Raw genomic sequence first — 23142 nt, 5'->3', positions numbered from 1 at the left:
ATTCCTACTTGAGAAAACTCTGAAAGGCCATCCCAACTCCAGAGCTCCTTTATGAGGAGCAAAGGCCTTTATGGAGACTACATTATTGCTCAACTTCTCCATCTGCCCAATCCTGCTTCCTACTCATCCCTTTGACAGCCCAATAGCAAAACCGAATCAGTGTCCTGCTTCTTAAAAATAATAATAAAAAAATAGTAGAAACTATTCATAGCCTGCGAGCGATACAAAAACAGGTGATATTCGGCACATGGGCTATAGTTTGCCATTCCTTGCTCTATAACCATTTTCCTAAATTAAGTCAGCTTTGGGAGTCATAGTATATAGCATTTGTCATGTGATACCCATTTCCAAAGTTAAAATGATTAAGATGGAAATGCTAACATATTAGTTATTGGTCGGCAAATCAATAATGCCACCAACTCAGAAAAACCATTCACATGAACAAAAACCTTTCCACTCTCCATGCTGTATATGTTCATGAAACAAAAAGACTTTGTTTCATTGGTTTAAGGACCAAATGTTCTTGAAGTGATGTATACAAGTCACTTGGCAAAGAAAAACGTTAACAATTAGACATAAAATTCTGGAGCTGTGATAAAGAGTGGTTTTCTATAGTTTTCTTACTTGGGATTTCATGGAATCTGACGGCAGTCCTTAGAAAGGCACAATATCACATTCATTTGTAATTTACATTGAAAAGAAGCTACAGAGAAATGACTCAGAACCTACTCTTCAAGAGACGTGGTATCTGCTCAGCAGCTATGGTGACCTCAGGCCAGTTATGCCACTGCCTTATTCTTCAGCCACTCTAGAAATTAAAACAGACAACACACCCCTGAAACCCTCTACCTTCCATCTTGGAGTTCTAGAAGAACCAGCAACAGGGATCGTCACTCTAAGGCTGAGTACTTGAGAATGTTCATGTAATGAGTTATTGTGAGTGAATGAATAAATGAGGAGCTCAAAAAAGATACTCAAGTGGAATTATCCTCCACTTTGATTTTGTTGTTCATTTCCTGCTCAGGCTTCATTGTAAAAGGGGGATAGAAAAAAATTTCAATGGTTTATGTGACGTTAATACCTAGTCAAAGTCGACCTTGTATGAAAATAGACTATTTTCAGTTTTGAAATTCTAATTAACTTCATATCAGGTCATTTTTTTCATAAAATACAAGAGTCAGACTATTGTATTCTAAGTTAAAATTAAAATTTCCCAGAATACAGTGTGTAGAATAGGTATCTGATATGATTTATGCTTTCCTTTCCCCCCCTTCTCTGTTGTAGGTGTAATCTTTTTAGAGGAATTCACTGTTAATCCTATAATGATATCTGAAGGAAAATCAGTGTGGATAGAGTAGGCCTGATTTTTCTAACCATAAACACTATCAATTAGAGCTAGAAATAACTTTGGGAAACCATGGCCACAAGTTATGGTTAAACTAAAAATAACATGATACAATTTGAAGGGGGTGGATGACGGTGGTTCAGACAAGAGTGTTTCCTTTATTGCAGGTTTTCAGGCAGAGGTCACTATGAAGTCAACCATTATGGTTTCTGACATAGATCTTTAATGTAATTCTCTTCCCTTATTGGACTTCCCATCCCCCTAAAGCTCCCTCAGACTTGCTTTTTTCTGGGATATCTGATCTGGCACCTTCTTTATTTGAGACTAAGAGCTAGAACACCAGGGCAGAGAGAGGAAACAGAAAGGTGAAGGAGAAAGAGTTGAGCATCAAATAGGATATTCTGTTAATAATGGCGCCTAAACTTTTTTTTTTTTTCCACCAAGGCCCATTGGCCTCCCACATCTAGCTAAGAAATGGTGGGATTTATCTGCTTTTGAGCAAACTTCACTCCAGCTTGTACTGGCACTTAAGCCTTACAATTTAGCAGTGTTTTGTACTGCCTGACAAATCAACTGTTTTCTCATTAGTTAACACCAACTTACTTTATTGAAGAGAAAAACAAATCTCTGTGATTTGTTTTTTGCCACTTGTGCTACATGACGGCACTTGGTACTGCTCTATCACACTTTGGAAACTTCAAACCTGTATTGAGTAACCATCCTTTAAGGGAAAGGGGACATAATGTGAAACAATGATATTGCCTGGTCATTCAAATTACAAGGTCAGGATATAAAAGAAATGGTGAAATACAGGAGAAAATTGAGTTACCATGTAACCCATAGGTTGAAGGACAAAAGTTCGAGGCTTCTGGGTTCACTATTATCTTGTTTCCACATCCTTAAGAGAGCACATTACTCTCACTGTGGCAAGACACTACTCTATGGTACCTATCTCTTTGTTACTAACATAAACTTAGTTTTGTTTAGGGGAAACCGTGTGTCCAAGCTAAACACACACATAGACAATATTCTCCAACTTCCGGTGTAGCCCAAGGTGTCCATGTGACATGGTTCTTTCCAATGAGATGTAAGTGGGTTGTTGATAGTGGGTTCCTGGGAAATTTTGCTTATTCAAACTCTGGGTCCTGTGCCTGTTTCTCTTCGCCTGTCCCCTTCTGTCTTAAAGAGACTATGTTTGGAAGTGAGGAGCCAAGTTACAATCGTGAGGAAGAGATGCCAAGCTAAGGGGACAGGGCAGAAAGACAGAACTGCTATGTCAGCCCTGGACTGCCTCCTCTGGGCTTTTTTGTTCATGAGAAAAATATAAAACCACTGTCATTTTGATAATTTGAGCCAAACACAATCCCTGAGTCATCTCAACACTTAAAAAACTGGAGGCCCCTTTCACTGATCAGTCATAAGGCTGATATGTAGCAAAGCCATGGTTCAAATTCACAACTGTTTCCCTGGAGCCCATTCTCTGTCCACATCTTTATCTTTGCTCCTTGTCTCTGCTCCCTCAAATGAGTCCCAACCTAGGGTATTTAACTGTGGCTCAAGTTCCCAAAACTGATTCCCTTCGGACTTCTGTCTGACCTTCTCATGCCAGAAATGAGTTTACAGGTATTCTGTCATTGTTCTTTGGAAAACCAAAGGAAGTTCAGGGCAAGTTTTGTAAGGAAGAGGGCATTGGGAACTGGGCCACGCAGGATGTGAAGGATCTTGCTGACTGAGGTCATGGAAGGAAAGTCATCTCAAGTAAAATGAACCCTTTGAGCAGAAGCATGGAGAGAGGATTGACTGCAGTTTGTCAAGAGCAAAGAGTATGTGAAGGTTATATTTACTTTTTAGGTTTTTTTTTTTTTAAGTTTATGTTGAGAAAAAGAGTGCGTGCATGCGAGTGTAAGTGGGGGAGGGGCGCAGAGAGAGAGAGAGAGAGAGAGAGAGAGAGAGAGAGAATCCAAACAGGTTCTGCGCTGTCAGCCTGTCTGTCCTGGGGCTCGAATTCATAAACGGTGAGATGATGACCTGAGCCAAAATCAAGAATTGGATGCTTAACCGACTAAGCCACCCAGGCACCCTTGAAGCAAAGAAAGTTAAATACAAAAATAAGCAATATCAGCCACTACTAGCCATGGTGGAATTATATTTCCCTACTTTCTCCCTTAATTAATGGAAAAGGAATATTAGTCTGTCACAAAGTCTCTTTGCATGACAGCATAATACATATTTGTAGATTTCACTGCATTGGAGCTAAGAATATTTACATATTGTGTTCCTAAACAGTCTTGAACATGAGGTAGATACGCATTTAACACCTATTCTTTTTTATTATAACCAGTCATAATAAGTGGACATGGTTAATTTTTTAATGATTTTATATCAGTTGAACTCTATACAGCTTGTATTTTTACTTTCCTGTGATATAACACAGAAACATGTCTTTGATGTGAAATTTTTAGAAAGGTATAATATCTTAAGAATAGCAAAACGCGATTTTCAGGTGATCATACGTTACTTCAGCACCATTAGCTAATAGGAAGTAGTGACAGTTGAAACTCAGCCATTAATAATTTTTTAAAGATATTAGTTATAAGTTCCTTTATCAGCTGTGCTGCTGTGTTAAAACCTTATTTATGGTATCTATCTAATGCCATAATGTTTTTGCAAACAGATGTAGCAAACAACCACTGAGGCCCTATGAATACTGAATGTAGTTGCCTGGGCTTTGGCACAACTTTTTTAAAACATTTTTTTTTTTTTTTAACTCTAGATAGTGCTTCTTTTCATTGATCATCCACTTCCTCTAATAATGGCTTTGTACACATTCTGGCAATCTCTTGTCATCCCAGAATATGGCTTAACATGCTTACACATGACTCTTTTTTTAAATATGATTTATTCTTCAAAGGAAAAAGTGGAAACGTACATTGACAGGTTAGGAAGGCATGTCTTTATTTATGATGCCTGTTTCCAAGAAATGTATTGAGATTCACAGCTAACTACTTAGGGAGTAATCTTTAAAAATTTGCACATATTCGGGCCTATCACTCTGGAGTGAGATGTTGACGTTTTCAATCAGAGGTGCTTCTGCATTGCTGCACATTTTAAGATATTTTTTTTACTTTTTTAAAATGTTTATTTTTGAAAGAGAGAGAGTGCAAGTGGGAGGGGGTAGAGGGAGGAAGGACAGAGGATCTGAAGCAGGCTCTGCTCTGACAGAGAGCCTGATGCCATGTTCGAACTCACCAACGTGAGGTCGTGACCTGAGCTGAAGTCAGACACCTAACTGACTGAGCCACCCAGGCACCCCCTTAAGATTTTTTGTTATGAAAAAGATTTAGTGTGCATAGCTATATTTACTTTTTAAAAATTATTTATGCCCTAAATATTTCCAAAATTATTTTGGAGGTAGCATACAGTGAAAAATAGAGATACAATAAAACCATAAACAAAACTGAGTTGTATAAAATGCTGAATAATGAATCAGTAGGAAATACCGATACCAGATAACCAAGCCTAAGGAAACCTACAGCAGTTGAATGCATAATTGACCTCTGAACTTGAGGGCAGCAAGAGCATAAAACAAAACCAAAAGTGTGATGTGTTACATTGTGCTCACTGTAAATAAATGGAAGCAAATGGTTTGCCAAAAGTTGTTGGAAAGCATTTACTGCATATCAGTTATATGGTAGATTGTTCTTAAGCTATGTGCAGAAGCCTGGGAATTTTGTTCAGTGCAGGTGGACCCTGGGCTCTACTGGGGAAACTAAATGGACACCAAAGGTTCAGAACCAAACTGTGTCATGATTATTTTTGTTTATTATTAAAAAATTATTTTTTATTATTAAAAATTTATTTTTATTAAACAATTTATTTTTTATTATTAAACAATTTATTTTTTATTATTAAAAATTTATTTTTTTAATAAAGTTTATTTATTTTGAGAGAGAACCAGTTGGGGAGGGACAGGGAGAGGGGGAGACAGAGGATCCAAAGCAGGCTCTGTGCTGACAGTGGAGAGCCTGATGTGGGGCTCAAGCTCATAAACCATGGGATCATGACCTGAGCCAAAGTTGGACACTTAACTGACTGAGCCACCCAGGCACCCCAAAAACAATTAATTTAAAAAAAAATTTTATGTTTATTTTTGAGAGGGAGAGAGAGCACAAGTGGGGAAGGGACAGGGAGAAAGGGAGTCACAGAATCCGAAGCAGGCTCCAGGCTCTGAACTGTCAGCATCGAACTTGATGTGGGGCTCGAACACATGAACTGCAAGATCATGACCTGAGCTGAATCAAGTCAGACACTTAACCAACAGAACCACCCAGGCACCCCCCAAAAATATTTTTAATTGAAGTATAGTTGACATACAACATTATATTAGTTTGTTATTTAATATTTGTTGACTTTTCATAATGTATATATTATGAAATGCTCACCAAAATAAGTATAGTCACCATCTGTCACTATACAATGTTACTATGATATTATTGCCTATATTCCCTATGCTGTACTTTTCATCCCCATGACATAATTTATTAAGTGGAAATTTGTTCCTCTTAATTTCTTTCACCTAATTCACCCATCCCCCGCCAACCTCCCCTCTGACAACCACCAGCTTATGCTCTGTATTTATGAGTCTATTCCTGTTTTGCTTTTAATTTTTTTTTTTAATTTTTAGAGAGAGAGCATGAGCCAGGGAGAGGGGGAGAGGGAGGGAAAGAGAGAATCTTAAACAGGCTCCACACTCAGCACAGAACCCAACATAAGGCTTGATCCGATGTCCCTGGGATCATGACCTCAGCTGAAATCGAGAGTTGGACACTCAACCCACCAAGCCAACCAAGCACCCCTATTTTGCTTTTTGTTTGTTGATTTTTAGAGTCCACATATAAGTGAAATCATATGGTATTTGTCTTTCTCTGTCTGACTTATTCACTTAGCATAGTGCTCTATAGGTCCATCCATGTTATTGCAAAAGGCAAGATTTCATCCCTTTTAAAGGCTGAATACTATTCCAGTGTATGTGTGTATGTGTGTGTGTGTGTGCATGCGCACACGCACCCTACATCTTCTTCATCCAATCATCTATTGATGAACACTTAAGTTGCTTCCACAGCTTAACTATTGTAAATAATGCTACATTAAACATAGGGTTGCATATGTCTTTTCAAATTACTGTTTTTGTTTTTTAGGGAGGAAATACACAGAAATGGAATTACTGGATCATATGGTATTTCTATTTTTAATTTTTTGAGGAAACTCCATACCGTTTTCCTCCATACTGTTTTAAATAGTGGCTGTACTAATTTTAAATCCCACCAGTAGTATACCAGGATTCCTTTCCCTCCACTTCCTTGCCAATATGTGTTCTATCTTTTTGATACTAGCCATTCCGACTGGTGTGAGGTGATATCTCATTGTGGTTTTGATTTGCATTTCCCCCCATTAGCGATGTTGAGCAACTTTTTGTGTGTCTCTTGGCCATCTGTATATCTTCTTTGGAAAAATACTTGTTCAGGTCCTCTGCCCATTTTTTAATCAGATGGTTTTGTTTGTGTTGAGTTGTATGAGTTCTTTATATATTTTGAATGTTTACCCTTATCAGTTAGATCATTCACAAATATCTTCTCTCATTCAGTAGGTTGACTTTTTGTTTGGTTGATGGTTTCCTTAGCTATGTAGAAGCTTTTTAGTTTAAGTCACATTTGTTTATATTTGCTTTTGTTTCCATTCCCCCAGAAGACAGATCAAGAAAAATTGCTAAGGCCACATGTCCAGGGGATTATTACCTCTGTTTTCTTTCAGGATTTTTATGGTTTTAGGTCTTATATTTAGGTTCTTAACCATTTTGAGTTTGTGTGTGTGTGGTGTAAGAACATGGTACTGTTTCATTCTTTTGCATGTAGTTGTCCAGTGTGCTCAATACTATTGAAAAGACCATCTTTTCCCCATCGTATATTCTTGCTTCCTTTGTTGTGTACAGATTAACCATCTAAGAGTAGGTTTCTTTCTGGACTCTCTATTTTGTTTTATTGATCTATGTGTCTATTTTTGTGCCACTATCACACTCTTTTGATTACTATATAGCTCTGGAATATAGTTTGAGATCTGAGATTATGATACTTCCACCTTTTTTCTTTCTTGTCAAGATTGCTTCGGCTATTCAAAGTCTTTTATGGTTCCATACACATTAGGATTTTTTGTTCTACTTCTGTGAAAAATGCCATTGGGACTTAGGTAGGCATTACATTGAAGCTGTAGGTTGCTTTGGGGAGTATGGACGTTTTAATAATACGAATTCTTCCAATTTATGTGCATGGTATATCTTTCCATTTATTTGTGTTGTTTTCAATTTTGTCCATAAATGTTTTACAGTTTTCAGAGTATAGATCTTTCCCTTCCTTGGTTAAATTTATTCCTAGGTATTTCATTCTTTTTGATGCAATTGTGATGTGCTTTTTTTCTTAATTTCTCTTTCTGCTGCTTCATTATTAGTGTATAAGAATACAACAGATTTCTGTATATTAATTTAGTGTCCTGCAACTTTACTGAATTCATTTATTCTAATAGTTTTTTGGTTGCCTTTAGGGTTTTCTATATATAGTATTATGTTGTCTATAAATAGTGATAGTTTTACTTCCTTACCAACTCAGATATCTTTTATTTCTTTTTCTTGTATGATTGTTGCAGCTAAGTCTTCCAGTAATATGTTAAGTAAAAGTGGTGGTTGTGGACATCCTGGTCTTGTTCCTGATCTTAGAGGAACAGCTTTCAGCTTTACACATTGAGTATGATGTTATCTGTGGGTTTATCATACATAGACTTTATTATATTGAAGTATGTTCCCCCTAAACCCACTTTGTTCACAGTTTTCATCATGAATCGATGTTGAATTTTGTTAAATACTTTTTCTACATCTACTGAAATGATCATATATTCTTAATGTTTATTTTTTTGAGAGAGAGAGAGAGAGAGAGAGCGTGAGCACTAGCAGGGGAGGGGCAGAGAAGAGAGGGAGACACAGAATCTGAAGCAGGCTCCAGGCTCTCTCATCACAAAGCCAGACATGGGGCTCGAACTCACAAACTGTGAGATCATAACTTGAGCCAAAGTCAGATGCCTAACTGACCAAGCCACTCAGGCACCCTGATCATATATTCTTATCCTTCATCTTGTTAATGTGGTGTCTCATGTTAAATGATTTGTGAATATTAAAACATCCTTGCATCCCTGGAATAAATCTCTCTATATCTTGGTGAATGATCCAATTAATATGCTGTTAAATTCAGTCTGTTAATATTTTGTTGAGGATTTTTACATCTATGTTCATCAGGGATACTGGTCTGAAGTTATTATTATTATTATTATTATTATTTATTTATTTATTATTTTTTTTTGGTAGCGTCTTTGTGTGTGTTTGGTATCAGGGTAATGCTGACCTCATAGAATGAGTTTGGAAGCCTCCTTTTATTTTTTGAAATAGTTTGAGAAAGATAGATATTAACTCTTCTTTACATGCTTGGTAGAATCACCTGTGAATCCACCTGGTCCTGAGCCTCTGTTTGTTGGGAGTTTTTTTGATTACTGATTTAATTTTGTCACTAGTAATTGGTCTGTTTAAGATTATCTGTTACCAATTCAGACTTGGAAGATTGTATGTTTCTAGGAATTTTCTCATTTCTCCTATGTTGTCTAATTTGTTGGCGTGTAAATTCTTCATACTAGCCTCTTACAATCCTTTGTATTTCTGTGGTGTCAGTTGTAGCTTCTCTTTCATTTCTGATTTTATTCATCTGAGCTCTCTCTGTTTCTTGATGAATCTAGCTGTAGGTTTTTCAAATTCCTTTATCTTTATCTTCCTTATCTCTCTTTGAGAGAACTAGCTCTGAGTTACCCTGATGTTTTCTATTTTTTTTTTTTTGTCTCTATTTCATTTATTTCTGTGATCTTTATTATTTCCTTCCTTATACTAACTTTGGGCTTTTTTTTTTCTAGTTCCTCTAGGTGTAAGGTTACATTTTTTATTTGGATTTTTCTTGTTTCTTAAAATGGGCCTGTATCACTATAAACTTCCCTCTTCAATCTGCTTTTACTACATCCCATAGATTTTAAACTGTTGTGTTTTCATTTTCATTTGTGTCCATTTTTTTTTTTAATTTCCTCTTTGATTTCTTCATTGACCCATTGGTGGTTTAGTAGCATGTTGTGTAGTCTCCAGAAACACCTGTTTGTGGGGTTTTTGTTGCTTTTTTTCCCTTGTAATTGGTTTCTAGCTTCATACCTTTGTGGTCAAAAAAGATGCTTGATATGATTTCAGGCTTCCTAAATTTATTGAGATTCGTTTTATGGCCAAACATGTGATCTTTCCTGGGGAATGTTCTGTGTGCACTTGAAAAGAATGTATGTTCTTTTGTTTTGGGGTGGAATGTTGATAGATAGATAGATAGATAGATAGATAGATACAGATATAGATAGATATAGTCCATCTGGTCCAATGTTTTCTTTAAAACCACTGTTTGCTTATTGATTTTCTGTCTGGATGACATACATATTGATTTAAGTGGGTTGTTAAGGTTTCCTACTCTTATTGTACTACTGTCAATTTCTCCATTTATGTCTGTTAGTATTTGCACTATATATTTAGGTTCTCCTATGTTGGGTGCATAGATATTTACAATTGTTATACCATCTTATTTAATTTATCATTATGTAATGTCCTTGTTTGTTTCTTGTTACAGTCTTTGTTTTAAAGTCTATTTTTTCTGATATAAATATTGCTACCTCAGCATTTTTTCCACCTCCATTTGCATGGAAATCTTTTTCCTAAGTGATGGACATTCTTATCTTATTAAATCTTACTAAATCCTCTCTACACCCCCCCCCCAGGAGCAGGTATTTTTCATATTCCCATTTTACAAATAGTAAAAATAAGATGTTGAGTCAGTTGTGTTGCCAATGACAGAAAAACTGATAAGTGAGAGAGTTGAAAATTAATCTCAGAAATTTTTGATGCTATAACTCGTGCTCTTTTAACCACTACACCAAAGATTTCCAAGTGTAAGAGTAACCAGTTTCCTAAACAAAAGCATTGAAAGAGCCACAATCCACAGAATATAAAGAAGCAGAGTTGCTTTGACTGAAGTGGAGGTGGGCTCCACACTCATGTTCACCTGGTTTATTTCCCCACACCCCTTTTCATGAGTGTCAGTTTCCCAGAGACCCCAGCTGGAAGGCCCCAGGGATGCTTGAAGCTCATTTTGCAGCCATGGTGTTAAGTGAAGTCTCTCTCCAATACTAGGCTCTCCTGAGTCTGAGAGCCAAGGTGATGCAGAGCAGATCTTCACGGAAGAAAGGACTACAGATAAAGTTATGGGTTACTCCTCAGAGCTAATTTAATCAACAGTGAAGATTCCTTTTTCACATGGCTGTTCTTCACTGACACTCACAAAAGCCAAGGGCAGGGGCACCTGGGTGCCCAGTTGATTAAGTGGCCAACTTTGGCTCAGGTCATGATCTCGTGGTTTGTGAGTTTGAGCCCCCATCGGCTCCGTGCTGACAGCTGAGAGCTGGAACCTGCTTCAGATTCTCTGTCTCCCTCTCTGCCCCTCTCCAACTCGTTCTCTCTCTCTCTTTCCTCTCAAAACTAAATATACATTTAAAAAAGTTTTTTAAGCCAAGGGCATAATACTAAATTATAGATTTCTGAAAGCATTTATTTGGAGAGCTAAAGTCACATAATAACACTCAAGTAATCTGACTCAATATGGGGTGATGCTAAGTACATGATTGTCATGTTCTAGAATCTATATCAATTTTCTCTGTTGAGTATGGATTTTTTCAAAATATACAGAGGAAAAATTCCAAATTAGAATTACTAGGAAGAGGATGCAGAAAAAGAGATTCTGTAGTTGATTTAGGGTAATTTCATAGGTTAAAGATTTTAGGCTTATAGAAAGCAAGGTTGACATTTTGACGTAAAAATCAGTGTGACTTGTCTTCTAACTATATCACAGGTCCAAATGCTTGAGCATGATTCAGTTGGTTTTCCAAAGTTCTGAGTCACAATACATGGAAAAGATGAACTGGGCCTGGACATTTTGAGGCTAGGAGCTATCAGTTATGATCCTCCACCATGAAAGACTCCTGGAGTACATTTAGTTTTTGGCTGGATTCATGCCTTCCCAGATAAATGAGGTTATACTCAGTCTCTGGCTCATAGATGATTCCATGAACTGCATTTGTCCTCCCAGAGGATGGAAGTCAGGTTTCTTATTTTAAAATCTCTTCAGGGCTTTACATAGCTTTAGGCAGAAGTTGGAAGTTTAAATGACCTACCCCAAAGGGGCATTCTTTTTAATCCCATTCTGGTAGAATACTTTTAATCAGATATGTCCAGGAGTTTAACTGCAAAAATAAAAATAAGAAATCAGAAGTACTTGAATATTCTTGTTTTCAAGCCTGTGCATTGTCCAGAAGAGCAACCTCTGGGAATACCCTCCCCCCACCACCCCCCAGCTATTTGCTGTTTCTAAAGAACAGCCAATTACACAGTGACTGTGTTTATCAGAGACTATGGACTTTAGTCTAGACACTGGTGTTTTAGCTTATGGATTTCCTGAATTACCAAGACTGGTCATTTTTGATGTGGGGATTCTCAGGTCTTTTTAGACTTTAGGTACCTCTGTGAGACAAAATGGCCATACTAGTATGATAGTGTATATGGAAGACTATTTGAGTGTGAGACCTAAGACAGTCTATTAGGGAGCTATTACCATAGTTCAAAGGAAAATAATAAGGAATTGAATTATGGTCATGAATAAAAAAAGAGAGAAAATAGAAATATTAGTGGATTTGGCATTAGAAAGGATCTTAGGGGAGAGGAATCAGAAGAATTCACAGGACTCCTGATACTTATGCCAATTGAGGTAAATTAGTCATAATAATTAAACAGAATAAAAGGCTTTATGAACACATGTACTGTTATTTATATACACAAAATTCTAAATAACCAAAATGTTCAGTGATAGGGAAATGGGTAAGTAAACTATGGTGAGAATGAAGAGTATCATTTAGTGATCAGACTACATACCTGGAATTAGGAAAACAAAAATTTTGCACAGAACCTGAGATCCACTGTCTCTCTGAGTTCATTGTCTTTACCCCTTTATCATTGAAGTCAAGGTTGTTGGACCTGGCAGGGTTTATAGAAATCTGGGAAGGATGTAAGGTGGGGCATGATTTGCCTATGGCTAGAGAGTTTAGGCCGTAAGTGATCTGAAAGACTGGCTCAGTACAGTATCCAACCCAATACCTCACTCCAGGGAGGCCAGGCACAGAGAGAGAGCCTGGGCTTACAGGATGACAGATCAACTTAGCTCAGAGGAAGTATAGGAAGCAGACTTAAAGAGAGTCCCTTGGGAGTTTTTGTAGAAGGTCTCCTCATTCATGGGTGAGGAGATCAGAGTTAAACACTCAGAACTGATATGAACAATCACAGTTTCCCAACCTATGAAATGAGAGGAAATTGACTCACATGGTTTTCTCATACTTCTGTACAATCCATTGCAGTGGGCACAAATATACCAGCAGGAATTGTGGGAGAGGCATTATGCTGAAGACAGCGTAGCTTTATCTTAACATTGTACCAACCCCAGAGACCCTACTTTTCATGACACTGAAGGAAATACATTAGCAAGAACCCAGATAAACTCAAGTTCCTTATGCGACCATACTTTTTTTATACCATATTCCAGACAATAAGCATGTACAAAGAATACATTTAGCAACAAAATAAGGACTTCTAGGTTGGTGCTGTGCATGCCAAGAGTGCTGTGGTATAATTTTTGTGTGGGTATTGTAACTTTGCTCCTTAAAACTCTTAAGGGATCCACATTTGCCTGTGACAGAAAGGAGGATTTGGTTAGTTATACAGTTGTTCACTGTAATATAAGAGGCCCCTTGGTGTGCAGGAGAGTTTAGGATTTGAAGACAGAAGACCAGTGCAACTTTACTAGCTGTATGACCTCAGGGAAGTCATTCAATCTGAACCTCAGTTTCTTTTTCTATAAAAGGAGACTAGTGGTTCCTTTCTCATCATTCAAAATTGTGGCAACCAAGAGTAGTAAAAATGAAAAACTTTAATTCTCTATAAAAATGTGTATAAGTATCTATAGAGCACTTCCAATACAATATTCCAATAATTGTTCCAAGAGAATATTCCAATAATGTACTGAAGCCTGTTGCTACCCATTTATAGAGACTCCCAAATACCATAGGTAGGTCCTAGAGTCAATATGACATTTAAATACTGATGATTCTCAAACCTATAAATCTGGCCAATCTCCTCTAGTCGCTTACCCATGCTATTGCAAACAACATCTTTCTGAAGGGTAAGTTCCATTATAAGAGTCTTCTAAAATTCTCCAGTGTCATCATGGTTCTCCCAGAGTCCTGTTCACATATCTCTCCTTCTGCTCCAGAATCCAGACACACTGGCCTGCAGTTCCCTGAGTGTGTAGCCATCTTCCCATTTGTATGTATTGTTAATGCTGTTTTCGGAATAATTTTCCTATTTAGCTTACCTCCTACAATTCTTCAAGGCTCAATTTAAATACCACTTCTTTCAACAAAACTTTAGTAGTCTCTGCTCATATCACTCTTAACACACACACACACCCACACACACACACCAGGCCTTCCATTTCCATGGCCATACATTTTCCATAACACTTCTCATATTATAATTGATTCTTTTCTGTTTTCTCCACCAGATGAGCTCCTTGAGGCCAATTACACTTTCAGTGTTTTCTCTCCAGCACTGTGCCTGTGCCTGGCACACTTCTGATTCTGGCCAAGTGTGAAGAGTTGAGTAGATCTACCCAGAAGGAATCTTCTTGCAAATCCCTGCCCAGACAGGAGAAGCTTCTCTTTAATTAGGCATGACCTTGAGGTTGTCCAGCAGATGAAAAAAAAAAAAAAAAAGGAAAAGAAAGAAAACAGTTCAGTTGTTTAATCATAGGCCCTCTCTTGTACGAAAGACATTTTAAAGGAAGATTTACAACCATCTGGTTATTCTTCAGAGCAGCCACAGCAAACAGGAGGGCGCTCCTTTTATTAGGCTAGAGGCCAGAGGAGAAGTCGGTGGGAGTGTTCCCAAAGCCCAGAGCACAGCTGGCACTTCAAGTAGGCATGGAGTCTGTGGGAGTCAGAAGGGCAGAAGAGAGTCACTCTCATGTGACCACAGCCCCTGAGTCCCTCTGCTTCTCCTAAGGAGAGAAATTCCTCCTGGCAGCATGAGCCTGTCCTTGACCCACCCCTGGGCAGAGGCAGAGGAAAAGAAAAGCTTTGAACACTTACCTAGAAACCTCACTTTACAAATTCTAGAAACCTACCTGACCACTATTTCTTCTCAAAAACAACTGCACTCTTCATTATAATAGTGATTAGTGTTGATATTGTAGCATACTTAGGCACTACAGAGTAAGCCCAGAAGATGTACTCCTTCTACATTAGAGCATGCTATAGGGTAAAGAAGGCCCCTTTAAGTCGTTCTCTGCCCTCCACCACATGTGCTTGCACACACATCCACACACACAGTTAGTTCACCACTGAGTATCCTGCTTTCCGAAACAGCACAAAAATCTCTTGGAAAGCTAATGCCCATTCTCCTGTTTTACCTTAGCAGAGTGGAGGGATAACCTGCTTAGATCAATCAAAACATGGGAAGTGAGGGATATTTGCGTAACTGTTTGAGCTGCAGTGCGCTTTTCCTTGTCTGCTGTCAGCTATATTTCAGGCATGGAAGAACGGAGACGCACGCACACACACACATGCCCCTCATCAGGCAAATGCTTCCCTTGCTGCTCTCCTGACTGCCGAAGAGGAGAGTAATGTTAGCAGAGTCTTAGCCTGAAAACCTTTCATTCTGGTGGTATCTCTGGCTTTCTTTACTCTGGCCTTCATCCATATTCATTCTTCTTATAAGAGGACCCCAGAAAAAGAAGGAAAAACCAAAGGAGGTCAATATGATGATATTATTTATTGAGAATACAGCATTCGTAAATCATTTTAATTTACAACTAAATGGGTTAAATGGGAAACACCCAAATTACGTCCAATTATATGAAGGGACTAGGGAAAGAATTGAGGGTGATGAGAATGTGAGAATCCTGGTGATTTATGTTTCATTCTTTTTGCATTTATGCACTGAGAATGATTACAGGTGCCAGATTTAGCAAATAAAAGTAGAGGCTGTCCAGTTAAATTTGAATTTCAGATAAACGAGTGATATTTTTTTAGTGCAAATATGTCCCAAAGATTGCATATGACATACTTATACCAAGACATGTATCATTGTTTATTTACCTGGACATCTTCTATGTTATCTGGCAACCCTACAAGTATGATTTGTGGTAACAAATAGTTAAAGAAAAAAGTAAATAACATAAGCGACGCAGCATATGTTAGCAGCAGTTCTCCCCAAATGGTGGAATTTCTGCTGATTTCTAAAAATTTTCATTCAACTTCTCTGAAATTTCTAGATTTTAAACAGGATTTTTATAATTCAGAACTGAAAAAAATATGGTATTAGAAAAAGACTCTGTATCAAGATAGTTGGTATCCCTGGGAAAGGTAGTTATTCAGGAAACAAAATCCATGTTCCTCTCCTGGATCGTGGGTGGAAGAACTAGCTCGGTATGAGGACCCAAAATCATTACCCATGGACTAGCTGGAGAGCTAATACTTGATTTAAACCCAGGAATTCAAAATGTGAAGGAACTTTTCTCTCAGTAAGAAAAAAAAAATATATATATATATGTATAAAATATATTTATACACACACACGTATATACATGTATATATACACATATATATAATCCATTATAATATAGCCATTATATAAAAAAATTTCTTAAGTGAAAAAGAGAATGACAAGGGTTTTCCTTAGTTGTCAAAGTGTACAAATTAGAAAATGTGTGAATTCAAATCTTGTAATGTATGATTCAACACTTCTTGTGTTTGGGCTTTTACCCTACCTCTTCTTCTTTTTTTTAATTAACGTTTATTTACTTTTGAAAGAGGGAGAGAAAGAGAGACATACAGAGAGAGCACAAGCTGGGGAGGGGCAGAGAGAAAGGGAGACACAGAATGTGAAGCAGACTCCAGGCTCTGAGCTGTCCGCACAGAGCCAGACGCAGGGCTAGAACTCATAAACCAAGAGATCATGATCTGAGCCGAAGTCTGATGCTCAACCAACTGAGCCACCCAGGCGCCCACACCCTACCTCTTCTTAATGCATCACTGTCCTACTCAGTAAGTAGACAAGCAAAAAACAAAACAAAATTCACACCCACCACCAATGTTCTTGTAACTCAAGCATCACAGACCACAGATCCATTGAGGCTTTGCAATCCTTTCAGAATCATGAACATTTGCTCAAAGTTGCTTTGTTGTTAGTAAGAAAAACCTAAAGTTGTTTTTTTCCTGTGGCTTAACAAATAGCATCAAAGAACTTATGTTAATAGTTCACTTAAGTCACAATCAGACACCAAATTTGTTTTGATTTTTATTCATTTTTAAGTTATCTTCACTTCCAGGGTGATTTGTTGAACTTTGATAGTCTCTGTGGTTTTATAAATCACCCTAGGAAATGGTTCCTCACGAATTTGCTGGGGTTTTTAATAAGTTTACATGAGTAATGACTATTAAAGTTTATTAAGAACTTAATAAATATTAACTATCCATTGTGGTAATTACTGGCTCTTATTCAGAGTTGCTTTTGCAATGAGAGATGCTGTGAAAGGTCTCAAGGGAAATAAAAATGTCAAAGACAAGCCTGCCGCTTAGTAGAAGCCTTGAACTTCAGCTTCTGAGTTTCTCCCGCAGTTTTCCAACCCCCAGTCCCGCCAGTAAGAGGGTATGCATGGGGCAGAGCTTAGCAGAGGGTCACAAGATAGCCTCTCAGGTTTTTGACTTGGTGGTTTTTGTTTGGTTTTTATTTCCTCTGTGTTGTAGTTTCATTATTCCAAAACAGGTAGGGTCCATGTGACATGAGAGGGAGAGATACTCTCTGCCTGTAAGTTTTCTTGGATGATGAAAAGCTCACCTTCTATTTCAAAGATACAAGAGAAACAAGGCTGCCTTGTTGATAAAATAACAGGCAGTCCTGCTCTTGCTCCTTTGCATTTCAAAACCCTTGTCCTTCTGAAGTTCAGAGTGCTAACCACACGGCCAATTCACCTCAGGATACTGCCAACAAACTGTGGACTTGCTCAGGCTGCTTTCCATGTCAGCAAGCTGGAGGAAACCAAAGAACAGGAGAGGAAAGACAGTGATTATGTTTGCCACTCGTTTAATAACATTTCAAGGGGTGATATGGACAAGAGTGGGGAGCATGTTGTAAGATAATATGAACTGGGTCTTATCATTCCTCAGAACTTACCCAACCTCTTCAGCCAGGGTTGATGGAGTCAATTTAAAGAAACTGATGATCACATCTCTTTCACTCAGAAAAGAATGATACAACTTAGATCCAACTAGGAAGATACAACCAGGAACTTAGATACAACCAGGAAGAATTGAAGACCAAAGCTTCAATAAGCAGGTATTTTCAAAATCTTTGTCCCTAAGATCATATTTGACATGTCTTCTAATAATATCCTGAAAAGAACATAAAAAGAAAGGGCAGATGTCTGAGGAGGAAGTAACTTCATTGAAACCTGGGATCTGGGTGCAAGGCCACCGTAGCTGGGCGCCCCTTTACCAGCTATCTTCCTTCCTTCCTCGAGAATATTCAAAACAGGAATCAAATCCAAGGGCAGAATGTTCTGAGTTTTGTTCAGAATGAGGAGTCCAGCTTCTGTGTCGCTTTCTGGGAAGGTGTTTTCAGGAAAACTTATTCTCTTAGCATATTCACTTCTAAGAGCGTAAGATTTGACCCTGATTTATACTGATCATGAAACCAGAACTACCTCAGAATCATGACACAGAAAAATCATAAGTTCCTTGGGGTAAATTTGAGAAACAGGCAGTTCCTAACCAGTTGTAGAATCAAAGTTCATCTCCAAGACATTCTTGGGAACTCAGAATATATTTACCCATAGAGCTGTGCCAGACCACCCAACCACGGCCAGTGGCACTCATCGCCTAGCCAAAACAGTGTGATACCAACAACATTCTAGAACCTCATTATCATCACTTCTGAGAAAACACATCACAAGTTCCAAACAGCATTATCAGAACCACATCCCTCTCACTCTCCTCAGTCCGTGGCAAGATCTTTCCCCGTCTTGCAATTCCCATCCCTCTGAGCCAACAGGAGGATTCCTCCCAGCAGCGGCCGGTGACAAGCCAGACCCAATACAGCTTGGTGTGGGGATCGAGGGCAAGGGCGGGGAGACTTAGCTTCCACAAGGCACACGGCATATACAGGGTGGGGGTTGGCTGAGGAGAAGCATCTAGCAGAAGAACAGGAGTACACGAGAATCTCCAGATGTGAGAATTATAGAGCTAAGCCCCAGTGAGGGCTTCAAGTAGAATTCTACAGGAACAGCCCCTACTGGGTCTGGTGGAGGTATGAGGAGGGCTCAGGCAGAGAGTGGTGGAAAGGACCAGATGAGGAAGGGCAGCAGTGCCAGCTAGTGGAACAGAGGATTAAGGGCAGTTACTTTCTTGGGTAATGGTTTCAGCAGGGGCTCCTTTGGAAGCCAAGAACAGTAGCATTTGAGATTTTCTGCTGTCTTCACTGGTGGAGACCTCTTGAAATGAAGCTTGCTTATCTGTGGTTCAGATCCACAACTCACTGGGCCCAGGTATCCCCTCAGCCCCTGCTCTGATAACCATGTCCTTGTCCTTCACCTTGACTAGGACCTCCCGTCTCAACACAGTCTTAGTGTTTATCCTTTGGCTCAAGCACCAGAGGGGCAGGTCAGTGATGCTTCTGATTTCAGAGCTGACTAGACCTTGTCCAATTTATAAGAACATATTCTAGAACCAAATCATTTGTCACCATATCCGTGGCCAGGAGAAGGCAAAGATTTCTGGTTTTTTCTCTCAAATACTGAAGACCCACTATGTGCTGGACTTACTTTGGTCTTGAGGAAACAAGAATCAATAGTAATGGTGGTAGGGTGGAACCTTTGGTGACAACACACCTGTAATACGATGTGGTAACTACCGTAGAAGCCGTTGGAATCAAATGCTATTGGATCAATAGAAGGGAGTCATTCTTCACAATAAGGTGTTAAAGAGACCGAAAGCAGTAGTGAGCTAGATTTGAAGCCTGTCAGGCCGCCATACTGAGTACAAATAGAACCACATCTGGAGGCACAAAGGGAGTGTGTCTGGGTGTAGCCGCCAAGATCAAAGTGATCACAGTTCCTCTTCCAAACTGGATTCTTTGACAACGAATTTAAAAAGTTTTACCTAGATGCCAGTTCATGCTGTCCCAGAGCCACGCAATCTTTCCTTCTCACCTTCATCCCACAGATGATCTTGTTTAGGGGTCTCTGTGTAACAGGCAACCTGTTTTGAGAGTGAAGGACAAGAGCCAAGGTCTGTTGGACTGAACCCTGACAACTCTATCCCCTGACTTTCAACCTCTTTGTGGCTTAACTTCCTCATCTTTAAAACGGGGATTCACCAACCCTGCAGATTTGCTATAAGGGCTAAACGATAAAATGCATGGAAACTGTGGTACACTGCCTGGCAGAAAGTGGGCACTGGATACATGGAAATGGCTCGTTCTATTTGCCTCTTCTCCCTGGAGGCTGTCCTGGGGAAAGAAAGGAGAAGGTTGCTTCCCCTGTGATTCTTAGAAGTTCTGTACCTCACAGCCTATGTTCCCGTGCCGGCAGCTTCCCCCTCTTTGGGCCCCAGAGAAACGTGCTTACAAAATTACCGATCAGGACTTGGGCCACATCGTCCAGAGCCTGATACCAGGAGGCACCACCAGATGGTTTCTCCCTTCACCCGAGAGACTCTAGGATTTCTACCCATGTAAATACGCCTCACTGCCACATGTTGCCACCCTCGGTGAAGTGCTCCCTGTGGGGGCCGTGCCCTCTGGCCAGAGCCTGGGGAACAATTTCCCTTCTGTTTCCCAAGGGCTGATCTGGTGCCATCCTGCAGCACGTAAGGAATGTAGCCAGGGCAGGGCCGGCAGTCGTGTACAGGGCCCCACTGTCTCTCGGTCACATGCTGCCTCTGATGTCCCTTCCGGGAGCCTTTCCTCTGCCATGTCTAAATTCACACAGCTGTGGGATGAAGCTGTTGGGATGGAACAGGATGTACAGATACCAGTTTGTGGAGCGTTTACCCCTCCCTGTATCATTCTCTTTCCTCTCCCCACTTTCAACCAGGTAATAGGCTCCGATTGTTGTCTAGGGGTAGCAGGTGGTGGCTCTGAGTGTTTTGAGGGACAGCGGAGTGGGGGAGGGGTGCAGCAGCCTGCCAAGTCTCTGGCTTTCACTTTCTGAACATCGAAACTTTAAGAAAAATGGACAGCATTTGAAACAAATGAAAGGTTATAAAGAGAGTGTCTTGAGGAAATAAGGGCTGCACAGACTTCCCTCTCGCTTTCTGACTTTCCTTCCAAACTGGAAACAGAGACCCCAGATGGGAGAAGAGGAGCATGAGCAAACCCTTCGGGGCCTGTATTCATCTTCTATTGCTGCAGAATACATTACCACAAACCTAGCAGCTTAAAACCCTATTCATTATTAGCTCACAGTTCCACGGGGGCCGTGCCTTCCATGGTCCTACGGCTCACGGTTCTGTAGGTCCAGTACAGTGTGTGCTAGAATATCACAGGCTAAAACTGAGGTGTCAGCGAGGCCGAGCCTTGTCTGGAGACTCTGGGAGAAATCACTTCCAGGTTGGCAGAACCCAGTGTCTTGTGGTCTTAGGGCTGAGGCCCATGTTTCCCACTGGCTGTCAGTCAGGGCCGCTCTCCATTTTACCTTCAAGCCTGTGATGGTGTGTTGAATCCTTCTCATGCTTTGAATCTTTGATTTCCTCTCCTGCAACCAGCAGGAAAAAACACTCTGCTCTTAAAGGGCTTACATTATTAGGTCAGGCCCACCTGAATATTCTAATTTAAGGCCAACTGATTTGGGACTTGAGTTACACCTGAAAAATCCATTCACACCAGTCCCTAGATTATTGTTTTCTGAATAAGAAGAGGTATGTGTATTCCTAGGACCAGGAATGTTGGAGGTCATCATAGAATTCTGCCTACTGCAGTCCCAGAGCAAAGAACTGGACCCTGATGCTTGGCAGCACTGTTAAGGCTATGAAGGGACTGGCTGGGTGATGTGGCCAAGAACACAGGATCATAGGAAGCCCTGCAAAGGTTCTCACGTGTTCTAGGCTTGGTTGTGAAACTAGTATGACAATATCCTCTTCCCAGTCCTGAAGCTACTATGTGGAACTAGACAGTGGACACCTGAGAAGTGACCAGTAGTAATCATACTCTTGAAACTAGGTACTGTGTCAAAGCTTAGACATGCAGTCAGAAATTAAATCGAGTTATGTACGTTAATGACAGTGATATTTCTTGCACATCCACAAGATAGCAGTTGGAGACCTGATATATTTTTTCATTATTTAATGAATGAATGAACAAAGGAATAAAGGTAGTAATTAATAGTTTGCAGACGTTCACAAGAGCCACTGGCTCCTTGAATCAATCTCTTTCAGTAACAAAAAAAAAAAAAAAACAATGCATTAGGGCAGCTCTTCTTAAAATTGTGTTTGGAGAAAGGCTATTAACTATTATATAAAAAATAATTCTTGGGGTGCCTGGGTGGCTCATTGGTTAAGCATTTGTCTCTTGCTTTTGGATGAGGTCAGGATCTCATGGCTCATGAGATCAAGTCCTTTATCCATCTCTGTGCTGACATTGCAGAGCCTGCTTGGGATTTTTTTCTCTCTCCTCCTCTTCCTCCCCCTCCTCTGCTCACACATGTGCGCATGCTCTCTCTCTCTCTCAAAATCAATAAATAAACATTAAAAAATAATATTCTTTAATCAAGATAATTGGGAAAATGCTAGACCACAGTAGTAAACCGGTTTATTTCCTGAAGGATTTTTTTTTAACATCCTTTAAAATGCCAATGTGCATTATTTTGAGTGGGATAGCATATGCATCATTTCCAGAATTTCTTCAATAACCCTTTTGATGCTGGGAATGCATCAGGAGGGATGGGTTGGAATGCTGCAGTAACAAAATTCAGTGGTTTGCAACAGCGTGCTTTATTTCTTACTCACTTTACATGACAGCTGCTTGGTGGCTGTAGCTCTTTTCAACATCTTTACTCTTGGATCAAGGCTAAAAGAGCAACTCCCACTCGGGCTATTGTAGGTCTCATGGAGGAGATAAAAGGAAAACTGCAGAACCTCATGAAGGTCTTGGGCTTTTTCTGTGAGTGGCACACGGCACTCCTGTGCCATTTCATTGGCTGAAGCAAGTCACGTGATATCAGCAGGAAGAAGATATATAATCCCCCTACAGGGAACATGTGGTAATACTGGTTCTGTGTGGAATATGGTTTGAAAACTCCACATTAGGAACACAGGACTTGAAAATCACTCTGGGTTTCGGGGAGCCTGTATTACATATGACAGAGGAAGAATCAGAACCACAGGGCAGGGCAAAAATTCACGTATAAATCTTGGATTGTATTCTAAATCTGTTTATGCTTTTCTTTCAATTTAAGAAAAACTAGAAACAAGAGAAAATGGTATAATTATCCAAAATTTCACTCCTTCAGTTTAATTGGACTCTCACCTGT

The 23142-nt window shown here is 39.5% G+C and overlaps 1 long non-coding RNA gene across 4 annotated transcripts in view; it reads right to left on the bottom strand.

The window, feature by feature from the left end:
• Positions 1-11948: 11948 nt before the first annotated feature.
• Positions 11949-23142, bottom strand: part of LOC106969679 (uncharacterized) — a 30277-nt gene continuing 19083 nt past the window's right edge. Inside the window, exons 3-6 of one of the 4 annotated variants that reach the window (XR_008298496.1) lie at positions 19825-19873; positions 17457-17647; positions 14413-14546; positions 11949-14294 (exon numbers count right to left, since the gene is read on the bottom strand). This is a non-coding gene — a long non-coding RNA (uncharacterized LOC106969679). Of the gene's footprint in view, positions 14295-14412; positions 14547-17456; positions 17648-19824; positions 19874-22122; positions 22958-23142 lie in introns of those variants that run through there. The other 3 variants (XR_008298498.1, XR_008298497.1, XR_001429392.3) reach the window with 3 other exon arrangements.

Source organism: Acinonyx jubatus, chromosome B2, assembly GCF_027475565.1.
Source record: "Acinonyx jubatus isolate Ajub_Pintada_27869175 chromosome B2, VMU_Ajub_asm_v1.0, whole genome shotgun sequence".
Taxonomy (NCBI): domain Eukaryota; kingdom Metazoa; phylum Chordata; class Mammalia; order Carnivora; family Felidae; genus Acinonyx; species Acinonyx jubatus.
Note: the sequence above shows the minus strand (reverse complement) of the source record. Positions and strands in the feature narration are given on the sequence as shown.